Source organism: Schistocerca piceifrons, chromosome 5 (genome assembly GCF_021461385.2).
Source record: "Schistocerca piceifrons isolate TAMUIC-IGC-003096 chromosome 5, iqSchPice1.1, whole genome shotgun sequence".
Classification (NCBI taxonomy): domain Eukaryota; kingdom Metazoa; phylum Arthropoda; class Insecta; order Orthoptera; family Acrididae; genus Schistocerca; species Schistocerca piceifrons.
Window position 1 is genome coordinate 322,412,339 of NC_060142.1, and position 23,863 is coordinate 322,436,201.

General features: G+C 41.9%; 1 protein-coding gene across 4 annotated transcripts in view; it reads right to left on the reverse strand.

Annotated features, from left to right (window-relative positions):
- LOC124797943 (sorting nexin-24-like) overlaps window positions 1-23,863 on the reverse strand; it is an 83,210-nt gene that overhangs the window by 40,391 nt on the left and 18,956 nt on the right. For 2 of the 4 annotated variants that reach the window (XM_047261081.1, XM_047261080.1), the window contains exon 2: window positions 21,662-21,704. The gene's annotated coding sequence lies outside the window, so the exon portion shown is untranslated. The remainder of the gene's footprint in view (window positions 1-21,661; window positions 21,705-23,863) is intronic. The other 2 variants (XM_047261083.1, XM_047261082.1) reach the window with 1 other exon arrangement.

Below are 23,863 nucleotides of genomic sequence, written 5' to 3' on the forward strand. Positions count from 1 at the left end.
GTTTATTGGCATTAAACGAAACAACAAGTTTACTGTTACCAGTCACTATTTATCTCCATGGTGCGTTTCAAAGGTTTAAACCTCCATCAGGTGGATTTACATTTGTTAGTATGACGTGTGTCTCTGCATTGTGCAAAACACAGAAACGTGTCATACTAAAAAATGTTTTGCAACACACAGACACACGTCGTACTAACAAATGTAAATCCACCTGATTGAGGTTTAAACCTCTGAAATGCACTGTTGAGATAAATAAACAATGACTGGTTACAGTAAACTTGTTTCCAGAATGAGATTTTGACTCTGCAGTGGAGTGTGCGCTGATATGAAACTTCCTGGCAGATTAAAACTGTGTGCCGGACCGAGACTTGAACTTGGGACCTTTGGCTTTCGCGGTCAAGTGCGCTACCAACTGAGCTACCCAAGCATGACTCACACCCCATCCTCACAGCTTTACTTCTGCCAATATCTTATCTCCTACCTTCCAAACTTCACCTGCAGGAGAGCTTCTGTAAGTTGTGAGGACAGGGTGTGAGTTGTGCTTGGGTAGCTCAGATAGTAGAGCACTTGCCTGCGAAAGGCAAAGGTCCAGAATTCGAGTCTCGGTCCAGCACACAGTTTTAATCTTGCAGGATGTTTCAGTAAACTTGTTGTTCCATTTAATTCTACTACTACCGACATATATCTCATGTAAGGGCCACGAAGACAAAAGAAATTAAGTAGGGCCTACTGTATGGAAGACCCACAATGATGTAGGTTGCAGCAGTTATTCAGAGATGAAGAGGCTTGCACAGGATAGAGTATCATAGAGAGCTGTATCAAACCAATCTTCAGACCAAAGACCACAACAATGTAGAAAATACTCCACCAAGCATTGTGTGGTGGCTTGTGGAGTGTGGCATGTATGTAGATGCATGCACAGCTACATTGTAGCCATGTGGATGAGTGAATGTAGTCTGCACTAATTAGCACTGAGAAAAGACACTGCCTGAAAATTTAGCACTTTTTCAGTCTTGTTTATGTATGTACACCCACTCCACATCTTGGCTATACATTGGATTACCACTTCCATTAAATATGAGTATTAATGTAAGAATCTCTGAAATAAAAAATTTAAAAAATCTGATCTGAACAAGGTATGGATGCCAATGGTAACAAGTTGCCATACACAGGCGATTGACAACAACAGGTGGCATAGCATAGGAGAAAAGCAGCACAGTAACACATAATGATTGTAGTTTCCTGCATCCATCATAGAAAAATGGTTTCAATGTCAAATGATGATGATAATGTCCACTGGAGTCGCTGATGAAACATTCTGAAGTGATATGTCCCACATACAACTGGCGTCAAGCTCTAGGAGCATTTCATTTTAAAGCTAAATGTTGTTGCCATTCTTTAAATGGAATAAAATATCTTTCTTCCGTCCTTTTACCTCTATTATCTCCATGTTAAGCTTCTATTACGAACACCATTACGAAAGTGAAATATTTATAAAAGCAACAGCAGTACCACACTATTTGTGAAGCAGAGGTATAAAAAACTTCAGTAAAGTTGTAAAACAAGCTTCTGACCTCTTCTGGATCAACTGATTAACAGAAACAGTCTTACTTTTCAATGGGCTTGTTTGGTATTACATTTACAGAAAGCATGGTATCTTTCCTATTGGCCAGTATTACTGCAACAACTGTTAGTTGTATCATGGTACATTTCAATAACAACACCAAACAATTGCCCTGTACCCATATTTTGCTTTGTGCATCTTTCAGGTGTAGGGTTTAATCCCCAATCATAAGAGTGTCAGACAGTTGAACAGTGAGGTTCCTAGTTATCTTCCTCATCTCACCTCCAGGTGGGAAGTCTGCATCAGACACAGATTGTGCTAAACTAGCTGGCATCCACAAAAGAGCCCTGACTATCAAACAGAATTCTGAACTAGTTACTTGTTGATTGACAGGTGAGAATCCCTTTTTAGGTTTGCTTTGACTTTTTTGTTGTGTCTTTCACCTTCAGTGGAGTGGCAGATAAAGAACCCAGTGGAAGGAAGGAAGAGATGAAACACAACCTTGGGTAAGGGGAGGAAAAAGGCAGTCTCCTTTTCAAAGGATCCATACACACATTAAACGATGTAGGTAATCCATGAAAAACCTAATTTTGGATGGATGGATGAGGATTTGAACTGCTGCCCTCCAAAATTTAAGTCCAGTGTCCCAAGACTGTGACACCTCACCACTTGCAGATGTAGGAGCACTTTATCTTACAATTGTTGCCTTCTGTGCTGTAGCACCTGACTCAAATCAAACACAGAAACATAGAGGGAAATATTCCACATGGGAAAATATATATATAAAAAACAAAGATGCTTTAACTTACCCAACAAGAAAGCACTGGTACGTTGATGGACACAATAAAATAAAAAACACACAAACACACAAATATTCAAGCTTTCGCAACCCATGGTTGTTTCATCAGGAAAGAGGGAAGGAGAGGGAAAGACGAAAGGATGTGGGTTTTAAGTCATTCCAATCCCGGGAGTGGAAAGACTTACCTTAGGGGGGAAAAGGACACACACACACACACACACACACACACACACACACACACACACACACACACAGATTATATATATAAAAACAAAGATGATGTGACTTACCAAACGAAAGTGCTGGCAGGTCGATATACACACAAAATTCAAGCTTTCGCAACAAACGGTTGCTTCATCAGGAAAGATGGAAGGAGAGGGAAAGACGAAAGAATGTGGGTTTTACGGGAGAGGGTAAGGAGTCATTCCAATCCCTGGAGTGGAAAGACTTACCTTAGGGGGCAAAAAGGACAGGTATACACTCGCGCGCACACACACACATATCCATCCGCACATACACAGACACAAGCAGACATTTGTAAAGGCAAAGAGTGTGGGCAGAGATGTCAGTCGAGGCGGAAGTACAGAGGCAAAGATGTTGTTGAAAGACAGGTGAGGTACGAGCGGAGGCAAATTGAAATTAGTGGAGATTGAGGCCTGGTGGATAACGAGAAGAGAGGATATACTGAAGGGCAAGTTCCCATCTCCGGAGTTCTGACAGGTTGGTGTTAGTGGGAAGTATCCAGATAACCCGGACAGTGTAACACTGTGCCAAGATGTGCTGGCCGTGCACCAAGGCATGTTTAGCCACAGGGTGATCCTCATTACCAACAAACACTGTCTGCCTGTGTCCATTCATGGGAATGGACAGTTTGTTGCTGGTCATTCCCACATAGAAAGCTTCACAGTGTAGGCAAGTCAGTTGGTAAATCAAGTGGGTGCTTTCACACGTGGCTCTGCCTTTGATCGTGTACACCTTCCGGGTTACAGAACTGGAGTAGGTGGTGGTGGGAGGGTGCATAGGACAGGTTTTACACCGGGGGCGGTTACAAGGGTAGGAGCCAGAGGGTAGCGAAGGTGGTTTGGGGATTTCATAGGGATGAACTAAGAGGTTACGAAAGTTAGGTGGACGGTGGAAAGACACTCTTCGTGGAGTGGGGAGGATTTCATGAAGGATGGATCTCATTTCAGGGCAGGATTTGAGGAAGACGTATCCCTGCTGGAGAGCCACATTCAGTCCCGGAAAGTATCCTGTCACAAGTGGGGCTCTTTTGGGGTTGTTCTGTGGGAGGTTCTGGGTTTGAGGAGATGAGGAAGTGGCTCTGGTTATTTGCTTCTGTACCAGGTCGGGAGGGTAGTTGCGGAATGCAAAAGCTGTTTTCAGGTTGTTGGTGTAATGGTTCAGGGATTCTGGACTGGAGCAGATTCGTTTGCCACGAAGGCCTAGGCTTTAGGGAAGGGACCGTTTGATGTGGAATGGGTGGCAGCTGTCATAATGGAGGTACTGTTGCTTGTTGGTGGGTTTTATGTGGACGGACGTGTGAAGCTAGCCATAGGACAGGTGGAGGTTAACGTCAAGGAAAGTGGCATGGGATTTGGAGTAGGACCAGGTGAATCTGATGGAACCAAAGGAGTTGAGGTTGGAGAGGAAATTCTGGAATTCTTCTTCACTGTGAGTCCAGATCATGAAGATGTCATCAATAAATCTGTACCAAACTTTGGGTTGGCAGGCCTGGGTAACCATTAAGGCTTCCTCTAAGCGACCCATGAATAGGTTGGCTTACGAGGGGGCCATCCTGGTACCCATGGCTGTTCCCTTTAATTGTTGGTACGTCTGGCCTTCGAAAGTGAGGAAGTTGTGGGTCAGGATGAAGCTGGCTAAGGTAATGAGGAAAGAGGTTTTAGGTAGGGTGGCAGGTGATTGGCGTGAAAGGAAGTGCTCCATCGCAGTGAGGCCCTGGACGTGCGGAATATTTGTGTATAAGGAAGTGGCATCAATGGTTACAAGGATGGTTTCTGGGGGTAACAGACTGGGTAAAGATTCCAGGCGTTCGAGAAAGTGGTTGGTGTCTTTGATGAAGGATGGGAGACTGCATGTAATGGGTTGAAGGTTTCGTTTGTTGCGAAAGCTTGAATTTTGTGTGTATGTTTGTGTGTCTATCAACCTGCCAGCACTTTCGTTTGGTAAGTCACATCATCTTTGTTTTTATATTTAAAAACAAAGATGATGTGACTTACCATACGAAAGTGCTGGCAGGTCGATAGAAACACAGACAGACACATACATACACACAAAATTCAAGCTTTCGCAACAAACTGTTGCCTCATCAGGAAAGAGGGAAGGAGAGGGAAAGACGAAAGGATGTGGGTTGTAAGGGAGAGGGAGGGAGAGGGTAAGGAGTCATTCCAATCCCGGGAGCGGAAAGACTTACCTTAGGGGGAAAAAGGATGGGTATACACTCGCACACACATACACATATCCATCCACACATATACAGACACAAGCAGACATATGGTCTTTAAATATGTCTGCTGTGTGTGTGTGTGTGTGTGTGTGTGTGTGTGTGTGTGTGTGTGTGTGTGTGTGTGTGTGTGTACGCGCGCGAGCGAGCGAGCGAGCGAGCGAGCGAGCGAGCGATAGTGTATACCCGTCCTTTTTCCCCCTAAGGTAAGTCTTTCCGCTCCCGGGATTGGAATGACTCCTTACCCTCTCCCTTAAAACCCACTTCCTTTCGTCTTTCCCTCTCCTTCCCTCTTTCCTGATGAGGCAACAGTTTGTTGTGAAAGCTTGAATTTTGTGTGTATGTATGTGTCTGTGTTTCTATCAACCTGCCAGCGCTTTCTGGTAAGTCATATCATCTTTGTTTTTAAATATATTTATCCCGCGTGGAATGTTTCCCTCTATTATATTGATATCATCTTTGTTTTTAGATATATATTTTTCCCACGTGGAATGTTTCCCTCTACACACACACACACACACACACACACACACACACACACACACACACACACACAGGCAGACATGTAAATGCAAAGACGTTGGGCAGGAGGTTGGGCAGAGATGTCAGTCGAGGCGGAAGTACAGAGGCAAAGATGTTGTTGAATGACAGGTGAGGTGCGAGGGGCGGCAACTTGAAATTAGCGGAGGTTGAGGCCTGGTGGGTAACGGGACAAGAGAATATATTGAAGGGCAAGTTCCCATCTCTGAAGTTCTGATAGGCTGGTGTCAGTGGGAAATATCCAGATAACCAGGACGGCGTAACACTGTGCCAAGATGTGCTGGCCGTGCACCAAGGCATGTTTAGCCACAGAGTGATCCTCATTGCACACTGACCCAGTCTCTCCCATCTACGCAATCTCCCACTTCCAGCTCCACTCTCCCCAAAACCTAAAAATTCTAATCAACACAATCTGGAACCACAACACCCTAATTCAGTAGTTAACCTTTCCTCCAAACCTCTCTCCCAATCCAAAACCTCTGTCCTATCCAAAGGCCTCACCTTCAGCCCTACTCCCAGATTCAACCAAACAGCCCTCGTCAGAGATTTACTGTCCTACACTCGTAGTCTCTGCTGGAAATATCACTTTGCCACGAAGAGAAATAATCCTTATCCTACTCCTAATGATCCAACTCCTCAAGACACTATCCAAACTGAACCCTGCCTGGAACAGTTCCGTCTATAAAATCCACTGTTCCCAGTTTACAAACATTTCTCGTGTAGCCTCGTGAATACTATTTCACAGCTTCAGTTCCTTTCACCTATTAAACAACCATTTCGGCAAGTTCTGACAACTTTCGCTTTATTTCCATTCCCATTTTTCCCACAGCACCAATCATTTTTTAGCAGCTTCCCACAGGTTTTAACGTTATTATTTCTTCGACAGACAATTGTTAGCCTCATTTTCATAATCTGCCACCACATAACCAGTCCTTTTAATACATTTACATGCAGTTTTTTCGAAATTTTCCCGAATTTCTTCACCCTTTAACATGTTTTGAATGTTAATACAACTACCTAAGCTTTGTGCACATCGTTGTTTACCAACCTAAGTTCACCACAGGACCAGCTTAGCTCAGCTTTAACCAACACTTTTTCGACTTTTTTCGCACCAGAACTTTAATTGCTTTCTAGTTCACCTTTATCTCTCCCCACATATTTTTATTTTTATTTTCATTTTAGCCTCATGTTACACTTTCCACCTTCTAAATATTATGTCACCCTCACAACATCCCCACAACGACCCCATCAAGTTTTATTCACATTCCCTCCGCAAACATGCCTTCGCCCTAGCCAGATTACGCTCCCATATTTTATTTACTCAGGCTTGTCTGACGTTTGGCATTACCCCCAAAGGCCTCACACTTAAAGTTCTCTTCTCTGGCTGTAACCCTTCTTTCCATTAGTCCCTATACCAGTTCCAAACCGAACAATCCATAGCCCTCACCTGCCGAATCTTTCACCTACACATCAACTCAGCCAATGAACACACCTGTCAACTCCTATCCCTAATCAAAGTCCTCAATTTTTCCTCTCCCACATCCACACCGGCAGTTCGGAGCATCCCCCCTAAGGTAAGTCTTTCCGCTCCCGGGACTGGAATGACTCCTTACCCTCTCCCTTAAAACCCACATCCTTTCCTCTTTCCCTCTCCTTCCCACATCCTGATGAAGCAACCATGGGTTGCAAAAGCTTGAATATTTGTGTGTTTTTTATTTTATTGTGTCTATCAACATACCAGCGCTTTCTCGTTTGGTAAGTTAAAGCATCTTCGTTTATATTATATAAAAATTCAAAATGTATTGCCAGAAGTAGATTACAATCTTACACAAATGTAAAGGTAGGCAAGAGCTTTATTTTTCATACTGAGGAAATTATTTACAGGACAGTATATTTTTCAACAGGTGGCATATGACAGTACCAGAGTTAGGGCCAATCACATTTTAAAAAACTTATTTATGTAGGTTAACTGGCTGGTGCAAAGGGAACGCAATGTAGACTGCCAGTTAAATTTGTGGGTGTTGGAGAAAACAATTTCTTTATTCCCACATATATTTAGCAATAACTTAACACTGCACACATGAATGAATTGTGTAGACATGAACAGCACGGAATAAAATAACTAACAAAAGCTAAGTCAAAGAATAACTATATCACTGCACGTAAATTAACACTTCACAGAATGTTTATGAAGCACTGTACACTTGTAGGGATTGATTGTCAGAAATAGGTCACTACATGACTCCCCCCTTTAATGCTAACGATACCGCAGATTAAATTTCACACGCCGTCCAGCTCTTGTAACTACTTCTTTCTTGAAACCGGGCGGTGCATCACATGTGTCAGTGCTTGTGTCAGGGAGTGTAGTAGTCCTCGACGTCGGTCTTGGGGTTGCAGTGACTGGTGTTCGCTGAGTGTTGTGGTGTTCATGGGGTATAGGAACACATCTTGTAGCTTCTCCTGTCTTCTCTGGTTTGTGTTCAGTGGTAGCTGTGGTGTCTGTTGCATCCAGAAATGCAGGCTTGATATGGTCCACTGCAACTGTGGTGGGTGTACCGTTAATCATTATGCGGAAAGTATTGGTATCCCTACTGACTACCAGATACGGTCCGTCATATGGTGGCTGCAGTGGTTTACGCATAGTATCATTGCGTAAGAATACATGCGTACACTTGTCTAGCTCCGCAAAAACGAACGAGTGTCTTCCAAGCTGGTTTCTGGGCATTGTTGGCCTCAATTGGCGTATATGCTCTCTTAATCTTGTGGCGAATTCTGAGGCTGTGATTGTATTATCTGCCATGCTGTGCAGAAATTATCCAGGTAGGCGTAACGTTTGTCCATACACCAGTTCTGCTACTATTGCTTTCAGATCACTTTTAATGACATTCGTAGACCCAAAAGTACAATAGGTAGTGTCTCTGTCCAATTCGGTGTTGCGTGACATCTCAGTGCTGCCTTTAACTGTCGATGAAGACGCTCAACCATGCCATTTGATGCGGGGTGGTATGCCGTGGTGCGTATGCGTTTCGTACCTAGTAACGTAGCCAATGATTTGAAAACGTAGGCTTCAAATTGTCGTCCTTGATCAGTTGTAATTCTCAGTGGAACTCCAAACCAGGCAATCCAACCACGAAAAAATGTTTGAGCTATAGTTTCTGCAGTGATGTCCTTCATTGGAAATGCCTCAGGCCACCTAGTAAATCTGTCAATCATCGTGAGGCAATAACTGTAGCCTTCTGATGTCAAGAGTGGGCCGATGATGTCAATATGCACACGGTCAAAACGCTGATTTGGTGGAAGAAATGTGCCTAATGGTGCCCTGACGTTCTGTGTGATTTTATTCCTCTAGTACGCCAAGCATTGCTTCAGAAATGTTTTACAGTCTGTGTGCATACCTGGCCATACAAATTTTTGTTTGACCAATCTGAGTGTGGCTCTTACTCCTGGGTGTGACAGACTGTGCATTGATGCAATTGCCTGTGTTCTGAATTGCTGTGGCACAAATGGACGTATCTTTCCTCTTGCTACGTCACAGTACAACTCAAAGCTTGCTTCAGGAATTGTCACGAGCTGTAGCTTCAATCCTTTCTCTTGTTGCAATAGATCACACAACTCACTATCACATTGTTGCACACGCACGAGGGCGTCGTAATCAATGGCCTTTGTCATTGCTTCCACCTGTGCGATGTCATCTGCTACTGTAGACACTGCTTCTATGCGAGAAAGTGCATCAGCTGGAACATTTAGCTTCCCTTCCATATACACAATGCTGGTCGTGAACTGGCTGATATAATCTAAGTGTCGCAGCTGCCTGGGCATTGCTTTCTCTGGCTTTACCTTAAAGGCATAGGCAAACGGTTTATGATCTGTGTAAATCGTGTACTGTCGCCCTTCTAATTCACGTCTGAATTTTTTTACTGCCGCATAAGCTGCGTACAGCTCAGTCATATGTTGCCCAATGTTGCTGAGATGGTGACAACTTATGACTATAAAATGCAATGGGTTGCCATAACTGATCAATTTGTTGCTGAAGTACAGCACCAATGGCAGTGGACGAAGCATCAACCATGAGAGCAAGTGGAGCATGCGCGACCGGGTGTGCTAATTGCGCGGCCTCTGCTATAGCTTTTTTTATAGCGTGAAACGCGGTGTTCGCCTCTATAGTCCAATGCACACTGTGGTTAGGTTTAGGTGCGCCTTTAAGTAGTTCATTCAATGGTGCAGTTATCAGTGCATGATTGCAAATGAAGCGTTGGTAAAAATTCACTACTCCAATGAATCGTCGTAATTCTCTGACTGACAGGGCGGGGGTATTTATTTATGGCCTCTACTTTACTATGTGGCGGTCGAATACCCTGTGCATTCACCAAATATCCTAGAAAGTGGACCTCTTTCTCACCAAAAACACACTTGGCAGGATTAATTACTAGTCCATGTGTGCATAGGCGGTCAAACACTTGTGCCAAATGCTGTAAGTGCTCCTCTTATGATGCAGACATCACCAATAAATCATCTATATACACATAGTAAAAGTCTAAATCTCTTGTAACCTCATCCATAAAACGTTGGAAGGTCTGGGCGGCATTACATAGTCCGAATGGCATTCGGGTGAATTCAAATACACAGAATGGTGTTCTCACCGCTGTTTTAGGAATGCCTTCTGCAGCTATAGGGATCTGATAGTAAGCTCGAGCTAGATCAATGGTAGAAAATATAGTGTTACCGTGAACATTTGCAGAAAAGTCTTCTATATGTGGAACTGGGTACCGGTCTGGAATGGTCCTTGCATTGAGTTGGTGATAGTCACCGCAGGGGCGCCATCCATTCTTCTTTTTAGGCACTATGTGAATTGGGGATGCCCACCTGCTACTAGAAACTCTGCAGATACCTTGTGACAGCACGCTGCGAAATTCCTGCTTTACCACTTTTAGCTTTTCGGCCGTTAAACATCTAGGCCTAGCGTGAGTTGGCGGCCCCAGCGTGGTCAAAATGTGGTGGACGGTTGTATGCTTGACTGGTAGGAGAGTAGGCGATTGCTGTGTGATTTCGGGGTTTCCTTTCAGTAATCGTATATACGGTGTGTCGCCTGTGACTGTACGTACCTCTAGTGGTGTGATACAACAGACTTTTCCTGTTGTATGAAGACTAGTAGTCAAATCTATTAGTCGCTGACATTGCAGATCTGGCAGTAAGTCGTAAAAGGACAAAAAATCTGCTCCGATAATAGGCTGTGATATATCTGCCACTGTAAATTGCCATTCAAACACACGGCGTAGCCCCAAATTAAGGAATAATGCTACTCAACCGTATGTTCTAATTTTGGAGTCATTGGCGGCGTATATATAACAGTCGTCGCAGCTCCGGTGTGATAGGCGGTTTGCTGGATATACGGACACTTCTGCACCTGTATCGATGAGAAACTGTAGTTTTGTTTCGCGGTCTGTCACAAAAAGTCGGCGAGTGTTTGCACTGGAAGTTATCGCTGCTGCGGTGTCTGCCTCATGTTTCCACTTGCAAGGTGGCGTACACTTTCTTGCATCATTACCAAATGTCTTGTGGTACCAGCATAAGTTCTGTAGTGATGGTGATCGAGTGCGACTTCGTGACCGTCGGCGGCGTGGCCGTTGGCGGTTGTGCGTTGTTTGTAATGCAGCTACCTGTGCGGTCAACTCTGCCAGTTGTGATTGTAGGGAGACTAATGTCACTGTGGGTGAATTTTCTTGTTGTGGCGTTAATGTTGAGACACTTGATGTGGGATACATTTCAATTAACCTGTCGACCGTTTGTGCTAGTGCGTTTAAATCACCTGCATATAACGTGAGAATTTTTTTAGTATCTGACGGCAACCGAGACAACCATATATTTCGTAGCACATCATCAGTTACAGTGTTACTTGCCAGAGTGCGCAAACGTCGTAAGAGTTGTGATGGAGTGCGATCTCAGAGTTCTTCAGTGCGCAGTAGCTTCTCTAGCCGTTTTGCCTCTGATTGTGACAAACGCGTTGTTGATGCGTTTTTAATGGATGCGTAACGATCGGTATCCGGTGGTGCAGCTAGGATATCTTGTACTTCTCCTGCTAGATCTTCTGTAAGTGCTGCAACCACATAGCTGTACTTAGTTTCGTCCGCCGATATTTGTGCGAGGACGAACTGGCTTTCTAACTGGGCAAACCACAATAGAGGATTATGTAACCAGAATGGTGGAGGTTTTATTGTCACCCTGTTAATTGCACTGCTGGCTTCAGGTTGAATTGAGACTGGCGAATCGGTCATTATCATGCTGAAACGAGCATGACGAGGCTGGCGCGGAAGTTACAAACGTGAACGTTGGGGAACTTCGTTAAACGCTGAAGCCGACGCGGATGTTAACGTAGTTCGTCGAGGTCACCAAATGTGGGTGTTGGGGAAAACAATTCCTTTATTCCTACATATATTTAGCAATAACTTAACACTACACACATGAATGAATTGTGTAGACATGAACAGCACGGAATAACTAACAAAAGCTAAGTCAAAGAATAACTGTATCACTGCACGTAAATTAACACTTCACGGAATGTTTATGAACCACTGTACACTTGTAGGGATCGATTGTCAGAAATAGGTCACTACACATTTAATATTTACTACTTAATTGATATGTGAACATGGGCAACTGTTAATTACGCTACAGTGTGATACAAATGTATGATTCAACTTAAGTGCCATCTGTTAGCGAAAATTTTGCTTTTAAAAAGAAATTCCACATATTTCTGTACACACCACATCATACTGAAGGCAATACTTTTCATAAGAAGAATTTTCCACTCCTGTCACAAATAGTCCATTACATCCTCTAATCGCACATAATTTGAGTTCAATGTTTTAAGGGAAGAGTTCAACGGAGTAAACGCATGTAAACATTGTGTTAAATGCTTCACTATAATATATCTGTACACATGTGTTCACTTTTTTAATAAATATACTTACAGCTGATTTAACAGAAACATCAAAGGGATTTAGTAATTTATACATTTACTTTGCCTCAACATATAGCAACTCATTTTATTTTATTTTATTTTACATACATATTCTGTAGACATATGGAAATGAAATACATCAAGACTTATTTTATTACATGCATGTCATTTACATCACACAAATTTATGCATATAGCTTTTAACAATATTACATTAATTTACATACACACTTACATGTATTACACAAAAACATAAAAAGGGATGTAATTATGAATTATAGAACATAGGAGTTTGCAAAGATTCAGTCTGAGTTATCTTGTAAGGAAGAGTATCTTTTAATTATGCTTTATCATATAGATAAAAACGTTGTGTCTTTTGCAACTGAATTACTGTGTGGGTACCTAACACTTTTTGCCTATTCATACTAGGCATCTTCCACATAATTAGTTGTATACTATACACAAATTGTTGGATTTAATGTGTACAAATAGGACAAGAACAGCGAACAAAAATGTGGGAAGCAGTCAGCCTTTCTATCAAAAAAATCACCGAAAAATGAAATTTTTCAAGCAAAAATCTTAATTTACTTTTGAATAATTTATCTTGTAGGGACTTAATATCACTTGCAAGTTATTAAAAAATTTTGGTACAAGAGTTTTTTGACACTGTTATAAACTGTAGGAATTCTTCCTGTCACAGAGTAGATTGCATTTACTACTTGTTTTATGAGTAAGGTCTTTTGTTTATTTCACAGCAAGGAGGATTGTCAATTATAAAGATCACTGGATATATGTATTGTATGGAGCTAGTGCCAACGCTATCCACACTTGCTTAAAAAGACTATAATAGAAGGTCCTAGGAGGCACACACAATTCTGAACAGCCTTTCCCTATATGTTGATTTTTTTTTATGCCCGCAAATTGTCCCAGAAGAAGATTCCTTACCAAAAGTGAATGAAAATACCCAAAATAGGCAAACTTTGACACACTGATATCTCTGATATTAGAAACTATCCTCATGGCAAGTGTCGAGCACAGGCTTCTCAAGCTTTGGAGAATGCAATGGTCCCAACTAAGCGCACTATCTATAGGATCATCTAAGAATTTTGAGCAATGTATTCAGTCTGTTGACCTTCATGTGCATGAGCACAGTGCAAGATCTGTAGTATACCAAGATATTAATTTGCATCACCTTGTGACAGATTTCACACCTACTAGGCCAAGACTCTCCACACTCATAGTAACAGGAAAATTATTCTATAATCAATGCCCATGAACTAATCAAAGAAACAGAGGAAGAAGAAAAGGACTTGTTCTACAAATTCCTGGAAAGAATATATGATGACAGACTGGGTCACATCACAAAAATATCTGCTGGTGACCTCAGTCCTTAGGTGGGAAGTAACAGATAGTGAAACCAACAACTGGGCCCCACAGCACACACACCACAAGCAACGGTAATAGAACAAGGTTCATATTATTCGCAGTATCTTAAAACAAGGTTGTGGGTTCCTATTTTCCCACACTAAGGTATACACAAAGGAATGTGGAAGTCACCACATGGGAACAGGATTGATCATTTCATGATTGATGCAAAATACAATTTAGTCATCTAGGACGTGCCTTGCCACAAAGACCTACTTGTAGGTCCAGACAACTTTTTGGTATGGGCACTAGTCGGTACACCAGAAGATGATATCACAGATCCTTGAAAGGACTTTAAGAGTGCAGCAACTTTGAGAATCAATGGGAAATGATAACGGACTGCAATGGATAGGTCAAAGTGAAACAGTGGGAACTGAAGCAAGGCACATAAAATCTCCACAGTTTGATAGTGAGTAAGATATAGAAACAGAGGAAAAGAACAAGGCATAAAAAAGAATAATGCAATACATGTAGTGTAAACTCACAAGGAAGAAAAGGACTGAAATGAGGATCCATCAACAAAAAGGGAGAGACTGGATGAAAGTAAACATCAAGAATTGGAGAGCAACTTTTCTGTGGAAAAATTAACTTGGTAAAGGATAAAACAGGGAAAATCTTAAACAAGAGGACAGCCCAGTTGAAGATGGTGCTGACATTTTGATAAACACCTGGCTCTCCAACTCAAAGAAGTGAGAACTGCCCTTAAGAAAGTGAATAAGTCACCGTCAACTGGTTATATTCCACTGAAACTATCCACAGAAGACAGTAATCAATATAGATTCTCCTTCAGCTTGAAATGTCAATATGAGATGAGGAGAAAATGCCCCAGCAATGAAAAGATAGCTTTATACCCTGTATACCCCGCATACAAGTAAAGAGATGTTTAACTGTGGTACCTACTGAGGAGTTACACTGCTAAATTTGAAGTATAAAGTATTGTCTAACATACTGTGTGTATCTCCTCTCTACTGTTCAGAGAAAGATCTGTCAATTAAAAAGCAGCAAATGCTTGCATAGACATGAGCAACTGTACTGTGCTTTGATTAACTAGGAACTCCAAGAAAATTGTTAGGGCTTATAAGAATGAATATGGATGAGGTGCAGAGTAGTACAAGAACAGGTGGAATGGCATCTGATCCACTATATGCACAACACAGTATAAGACGAGAAGATATGCTATCAGATCTCGTTTTTAACGTTGCCTTTTTGAAGGTTATGTAGGATGCTGAAAAGACTGTAATGAGGTGCTGGTGTCGAAAAAAGCCTGTCAGGCTGCCATTTCAACTAACCAGATGGTCTATCCCTTGCAGGAAACCACAGTGCTAGGGGGATAAAAGGCCCTGGATTCGAGAACCCAGCACAACAGGCAGGCATTCATTTTTTCACGCAGTTTGCCGAGCACATTGGTGAGGGTAATCAGCCAATAGTTGTTAATGGATGTTGAGTTTTCACTTGGCTAAAGGCTGGAATGATGATACTATCTCACCATTGCAAAAGGAAGAGACTGTCGAGCCAAATACAAATGGCTCTGAGCACTATGGGACTCAACTGCTGTGGTCATAAGTCCCCTAGAACAGAGAACTACTTAAACCTAACTAACCTAAGGACATCACACACATCCATGCCCAAGGCAGGATTCGAACCTGCAACCATAGTGGTCGTGTGGTTCCAGACTGTAGCGCCTTTAACCGCTCGGCCACTCCGGCCGGCGAGCCAAATACAGTTGAAGATATCGAGTACATGGTGCCGATGAGTAACAAGATGTTATATCATCTGACTGAATGGAATAAGGCCCTGGGGCCGTACTGTGAGATGAGGCGAGCAATTCCCAGACAGCAAACAGTTCATTATATAAATCGCCATGCCAAGGGGTGAGTAGAGGGGGTTATCTTCAATTCATCCCTTCTATTACTGGAAGCCAGCTTTATAAGAAGAGGACAGTGTCACAAAGTGGGTCACAAGGCACTCAGCAAAAGTCAATACATCAATACGGAGACTTTAATGAAGGAAGAGACCAAGTACAGTTGTGGATTCTTGGTGGCTTAGAAGACTACAGAGCTTGATCCAAACCTGAAACGAAGAAGCATATGTTCCCAGGGAGGAGATGTATTGCTTCCAGCATTTCTTCTTCCTGCACTTAATTAAATAGCAAGACTTAGCACATAGTCACTTCAAAATGATAACACTAGCCTGTGAAGGATGTTGCTTGAAGTATTGCAGGGCTCTTCAGTGATCGTGAACAGCAATTCCAATCTCTCTGGTCCACCAAGGCAGCGGCCAGGGATGGACAGAACCTGCAGAAATGGGAATAGCAGTTCCAGAAGCATGGTTGATCGCATCGAATATGTCTTGCACAAGCTCGTCCATGCAATCTGACAGAGAATGAGTGAAGATAACAGCAGCGAAGTTATACAACTGCCAGTTGGTTCTTCGAAGTGCCCTACACAGTGGTCTCTGTCTGTCTGTGGCAAGAAAGCGACAGGGTCACCATAAAGTGGTCACTTTCACACAGACTGCCACATAGTGACCAATGTAGCGAAACCATGAGACTTGGGAAAGATATAGTTTGATCAATAGCTGAAAAGGTTCTATGGGCGACATGAAGTGGGTAGGAGTACTATCACTGATGGGAAAAAGCTGGTCAATTAGAAGGCTCGAACAACATGAAGTGAAACACCCCACAGGACCACAGGAGGTAGTGCACACTGAAGTCCACAATTAGGAGAAAACAGGGGGAGGGGGGGGGGGGGTGCTGTTGGACTAAGGGGGTCAACTCAATGTACGTGAGATGTCCATCTGGAAGTAAGTAAATGTTGCAAATGGTACTGGATAGGCTCATTTGCACCCATACCACTATTTCTTCCAACATGGTACAAAGGGGAATGCACTTGCTGACAATATCTGTGTGATGGTGTAGTTCCGGCAGGTGACAGTAATACAGTAAAACTGCGTTTATACATTTCTCAGCTATATGTTTGTCACATTTGTATGTTATATACTGTGTACTTTTTTGATTTTGCACACCTAGTTACTCCACTTTCAGGTTTTCCATTTATACATCCTCGCACTTTTACATTATTATTTTACTCCTCAGTCATTTTTGTCGCATTCTTAACAATATAAAGACTAAGAAATTGTCTTTAAATGTTTCATTTATGGTGTGGCCAGCGACTATTGATTTGCTGTCTGCATGCAAAGTTGCATATATTATTGTGGGCCTTAGTTGCAGTATACACGGTGACACTGTTGTTATTGACCTTGTGGCAGTCAGTTTCAGATCGTGCAACTTGACTGAACATTGCTCCCAACAGCAGCCTTCGCAAGATGCCACTCAGGGATGCTGCTGCCCACCCAAGCAGTGAGTGGCACACTTACAAACAATTGGTACAAAACAACAGTGAACACAGCAGCAGTAGCAACAGCAGCATCAAAGTAGTTCACAGGAACAGTTGCACCTATTCTCAGTGGCAGCATAATGTGCTGCACTGTGTGAATGCAAGAGCTGCAGAGTAGCACTTCTCGATGGTGTTGTGTAATGGGGCCCTAAGGAGAGGGAATGCAGCCCGCGGTTCAACAATCACAATACATATAGGTGGAGAGCACACCGAGTGAAACTATGAGTGTTTTTGCCAGGGGGGTGAACTCAATTCAATTTTTCTAATGTAGTTTCCAATGTTCATGCATGATGAGTTTGTCACAAAATAAAAGGTGATGTCTTTCCATGCAGGAGAAAGTAAACATAACTGAAGAAGTGCAGAGTAGCCCTAGTGAACCCAAAGTGAGCATCACAAAGCATCTCAAAATCCCATACTCTACTTTAACTACTATAGTGGCCAATGACGTGCATAAGATCCAGTGTTTCAAAAGCGGGGCCAAATGGTGAGAAATGCACGTGCATCCAACGTGGGAAGTTTGCAGACGTGGAAAAATGCCTACAGACTTGGTTTCAGTAAATGTGCTTTACCTATTTCAGGTGCAATACTGAAAGGAAAACCTTTAGAATTATCAAAAAACTTAAATGTTGAAAACTTTCATGATTCTTCTGATTGGTTCAAGTAAGATGTGGCATACAGAATTTGTGGGGAGGCTAACATTGGGGATAATGTGATGTAGACTGTTGGAAAGACCATGATTGCCAAAGTATAATACCAAAACACAGTCTGAAAGATATTTACAACACAGACAAAACAGGACTTTTTTAACTTTTTGCGAGATAAAACATTAGCATTTAAGGGCGATCCCTGCTTTGAAGGAAAGAGAAGCAAGCAAAAAGTGACAGTACTCCTTACCGTAAACGCAGATGGCTCTGATATACTCTGCCCTCTAGTGATTGGGAATGCACCAAAGCCTCGATGTTTCAAGGGCATTAGGTCATATCCCACTAAGGATGAGTCAAACAAGAAGGCACGGATGACTGGAAACCTCTTTGAAAGTCACCTTGATAAGCTTAACACCTGCATGTGCCATGAGAAGAGGAAAATACTTTTGCTTCTAGACAGCTGTACAGCCCATTCTCCAGCACTATAGTTCAGCAACATAGAACTGACTTTTCTTCCAACAAACTGCATGAGCCATATTCAATCTCTGGACTCTGGCATCACTGACACCTCTGCCCAGCAACTGGGGTGTTTGCGTTGTCCTCATATCGTCATGCCCCACAAACCAATCATCATCATCATCATCATCATCATCATCATCATCATCACTGCAGCCACAAAAGCAAAGTACAGGAAAATGCTGGGTTCAACGTGACATTGCACATCTAGACAGTGGGAAGGAAGATCCTAAACTGTACCTGTTGCAAGTAAACCAAAGAATAGCATTGTATGTTAGGACAAACTTTACACATACACTACATTTGTATAGCATTTCCTGTCAGTTCCCTCAGAATTTCACTAAAACTTTTAGAATACATCTATAAATTAAATTCAGCACCGATATGTAAATGTAGCTTTTTAATTTGTATTTCTTATCTAGGGAATCCAGTACAAAAGGTCTGCTTGGGATCAACTGATGTCAAACACAATATGCAAGTTCTTTTGGAAAGCTGGCATCACAAGAGATGAAACTCAAGCTGACCCTGAAAATGTTGAACATTTTGTTGTAGATTTTGATACACTGAACACAATGACTGAGCTCATTTTTCAAATGGAATTGATTTTGATGATTTTGTTTACCATGATGCTGACGTATATTGTGTACAAAATGACATAATTAATAAAGCAGTGCCAGTATTAGCCGAAATAAATAGTTCTGAGGAAGCTGAAGAATCGGATGGTGAATCTGTGGATTCTCCCAGTATGTCAGAGGCACTTACTGCATTGGAAGTACCACAATGTTACATAAGATCAAAAAACATTAGTGATGACAGGATGTGTACAGTGATTGCATAAGAAAACTTTAATTATGAATGCAGTATTGCTTCCAAAAAAAACAAACCACTGTTATTTCACTCTTAAGCATAAATAACTTTAATTGCCCATAACTTTGACATAAGTCTATTTGAAATACTGTACCTATTACTGTACAATATATGTATCTTCCATTTGCACGCACTTGAGTTTAATAGAAATATACTGAAAACATTAATCCCACTTGTTCATTTATGTTATCATTCCCCTACAAAAAAACCATAAATGAGGTTTTACTGTATCCACTACATTTCCACTGAATGATCACATTTAGGTACAAAGAGGTCAGGAGGACCAGTCACGCTCCACGATCACTGCCTGTCATCAATGGGTATGGAACCACTCAATGAGCATTTGTTCTCCTTGTCGTCGTCCTCCCTCTTTGGTGCCTGAGATTTTTGTTAGGGCCTACCCACAATGAGCGTGTGGGAACCCCTCAAACCAACAGGCCATGTATCCTTCAGCCACTGGCTAGTTTCAGGCCTCTGACCTATGGATTTGAGGGAGAGGGGACCCAAGCCCTGTCACTTGTAGATACTGAAGGAGAAAGCTGCTTCTCTGGCTGCATGTGGGAATTTGTTCCTGAAGATGGTGCTGCAGGAATGACAAGAGAGCAGGCAGTGGAAGAACTAGTGTGGATGATGACTAACTTCTGCATAATTGGTCATCATACCAATAGTAAGTAGGTGTTCACATTTTCTTTTTTTTTATATGTTATGACTGGGTTAACCATTGAACATGGAGGGTGGTATTCTAGGCAACTGACATACAAATGTGTGTTTTTTTTTTTACCATGACTACCTTTGTGGAATGGGCATCTGCAGTTGCTGCATTTTGGGTCCGCTGTGCATCCGGGAGATATATGACCAAAGTGTAAGCATCAGAAGCACATCATGAATGACTGAATTTAAGGTTTCACATCACACCTGTACACCACAACTAATTTTTTTCCAAATGGACATTCCTTTCAGTGGCAAAGGTAAAGGTACCAAAGTCTGTTATATTATCATAGGGACCCTTTTGGACATATATGACACTACATACACCTCACCACTCAAGATTAGCCGTAGCTTCTCGCCTATTTGAAGTGTAAGGTGTCTGTGAAAGATATTGCCTCGGACCAGATCCAAAGTTTTATGAGAGGAAATGGTCACTAGCACATCATCCACACAATCACTTCTGAAGAACAGACTGTGCAGCAGAGGAGGCATTAATCAATTGCGATCCATTGCACATTATTCCCCGAGTTTCATTCTCCAAATTTATCTTTAATATATTCCACAAAAAATAAAAGTTTTGTCACAGTACAAATATCCCCATCAATTTGAATACATACCAACTATTGGATAAACTGGTTTGCTCCCAGATGTCTGGCTTGTTTCTCTTCACACGGGGTAGTCAGCGTAGAGAAAGCAGTAGGTTCCACATTGTAATGTGAAGAACAGTGATGTGATAGAACAGTGATCTGAATGGCCATTGTTTTGTTGTAACTTGACACATTTCACGAGCAAAACATCCGCCCTGATGCTACCTTTTCTGTTCAATGGCTCATCACGGATGCCATCCAGTTATAGCAAAGGCCATCTGGCATGACAGCCACTGCCTGGAGTCCTGATGCCCCAGGAAGACAGACATTTACTCCTCGGCATGCAAGCGAGCGAGCAGCTCAGGCATCAGCAGTTTGAACCCCATTTGTACAAAGGCGCAACAATAGGCATATAATGATCCCACCACAGCGGATTGGTTTCTGTGTTGGCTTCGAAGCACTTTTAACAATCTCCACAGGTAATGAGCATACAATATTTACCACTGCAAGCAGTAGGTGCCATTTAGCGTGTTCTTCCCCAGTCAGTCCACATTACAAAAAAAAATTGGGAAATAAAGGTCAAACCCAAAAGGAAACAAAAAATTACTTCAGCCAGAAGGTGATGTCAAGTAAATAAATGGCTATTCTGAGAAATGAAATCAAGATTTAGGGCATAGCCAGGTCAACATCAAATGCTTCCACCAACAGAAAGAGGGTATGAGAAGGCAGGATAGAGATGAGAGACTACTGCACAGGAAAAAAAAGTATGTGCTGCAATAGCCTGGGACACCATGCTCACAATGCAGGTATTCACAAAAGACCTGTGGGCCCTGGGAGGGAGGGGACAGAAATTAAAAATTAGTGGAGTAGATGATGAGCCGGAATGAATTTTCACGCTGGACTGTGTGTCGACATAAAATTTTCTGTCAGGTTAAAACTATGTTCCAGACCTGGATTCAAGCCTGGGAAGTTTGGAAGGTAAGAGACAAGGTACTGGGGGAAGCAAAGAGCTGTGAGGATGGATAGTAGTCGGTCCCCAGATTTGAGCCCAGCACATAGTTTCAGTCTTTTAGGTAATGAGAAATTCTAACACTACATGTAGAAGGCAGTACAGCAGGTTCAAAATAAATAAACATGAATTTCTTGCATAAAATTATACTGGGGGCAATATTACTCTTATAATAATTAAGTGACTTACCAGAGTGTATTAGACATACCAGTTGAGAATGATGATGCAGCTACTGAAAAAAGAAGAAAAAGGGGAAAATGGTCAGAATTAACAGCACAAAAATAAAATGAAACAGTAAGCAATGAATTGTTTCGAATAACCAGTCTTTCAATTTTTTTTCCTGTATTGTGCTGATCTCAAATCTACAGAATTACTACACAATACATCACTTATTTTATCTACTTTGGATATTGTAATCTCTGTCCACTGTTCTATTTTACCCCTCTGCTTCTCCTTTCACCACCAAGGTAATTTCTGGATGCAGTAGCATATGTTCGGCTAATACATTGCTTGTTCTGTTAATGGTTTTTTTAAAATTTCATTTAGTATTTTATCTGCATCAAATTTTGGAAAAGAAATGGGAATACAATAAACCAGTTCATAATCTCTTCATAGATTTCACAAAAGCATATGATTCAGTATTGCAGTCAAAATTTTACAGAATTCTTTTGGAACTTGGAATTCCAAAGAAGTATGTTAGACTTATCGAAGCGAGTTTGAAAACCACAAAAGGTAGAGTACACGTGGGGAAATTGGAGTCAGAAGAATTTGTAATAAAGAACGGACTTAAGCAGGGAGATGCCCTGTCTCCACTACTCAGCAAATGCGAATGCGTTAATCAAGGCTAGTGAAGATGTAGGTCTAAGGATAAGTGAAGACAAAACTAAATATCTGGTTACTACTAGAATGCCAACAGCAGTAGATCAGGAAATGTTAAGAGTTGGAGACATGCAGTTTGAAAAAGTGAACACATTTAAGTACCTGGGCGTGGACATCACTTCGAGAAATGAGATTGAATCCGAACTGAAGAAGAGATTACGGGCAGGAAATGCGTCCTACTTCTCACTGAATAGATTGCTTTCATCACGGATATTGTCTAGGAATGCAAAGATTAGAATATACAAAACTATTATTCTACCAGTTATGCTGTACGGGTGTGAGACTTGGTCTCTCATTGTGCAAAATGAAAAGCTGTTTCGAGCATTTGAAAACAAAATTTTGAGGAAAATTTTTGGAGCAAAAAGGGATGACATTATCGGAGAGTGGCGAAAACTGCATAACGAAGAGGTTCAGGAACTCTATTCAAGCCCTGACATAATCAGTATTATTAAATCATGTAGGCTGCGATGGGCGGGTCACGTAGCTCGAATGGATGAGGCCAGGGCACCTAGAAGGAAAACGTCCTGTGGGGAGGCCGAGGCGTAGATGGGAGGACAATGTGAAGGCTGATTTGAGGAGCCTAGTTATTGAAGGTGAATGGAAAGAAATAGCCCAAGACAGGGACAGATGGCGAAAATACGTTGCTGCGGTAATGGACTCTTGAGTCCGGTATGACCAGTGAGTAAGTAAGTTAGTATTTTATCTGCCCACTTAATTTTTAAATTTCTTCTATACTGTCACAGTTCAAATGCTTTTGGTTTCTTCTTCACAGATTTCTAATAGTGCACATTTCACTTCCCTGGAAGAGCACTCTTATTGAAGAAATCTTCCTTCACATGTGCCAGTCTAGCTCCACTACTTTCCTCGGTTAATACATTCTAAGTAATCTTGCTTTCTAGATTGGACAATTCATTCACTTCTTCCACTACAGTGTTCGATGGTTGGACATTAACGGACTAAACAGTGAGGTCATCTATTCCTTAGTCAAGAGGAAGTTTATCTGGAGTGAGTGATGTCTGCCAAAAATATTAGCGAATTATGGAAGTATGTAGAAATAGTAAAGGGGAGGAACTGAAATCAATGTTGATGACAGAGCTGAGAAATAATTTAAGGAGTTTATATGAGTCAGACCAGTGAGGAGGTCAGAGCAGACAAGGGTTCTCTCAGGTCTTATCTGTGGCAAAAGAAATCCTACCTGTATCGGACTTCTTTCACCCCCCCCCCCCCCCCCCCCCATACCCCAGCCAACCTAATTAAGAGCAAAGACAGTTACAGAGTAAATGCCTTGTAGCTGGAAGATTCTTAATAGTAAAAATGAGGAAGCTAGAAATATCATGGACATCAGTTGGACTGACTACAATAAAATCAAGTGAGAGAAATAATCAGGTCAATAGATCAGTGGATCCAAGCAAGTATCCCTGGGGCTTTGCATATGACTTGGGGCCATACAATACCTTAGAACAAAACCCATTTTCACAGTGAAAACAGGGAACCAGCTTAATTGCCCACAAA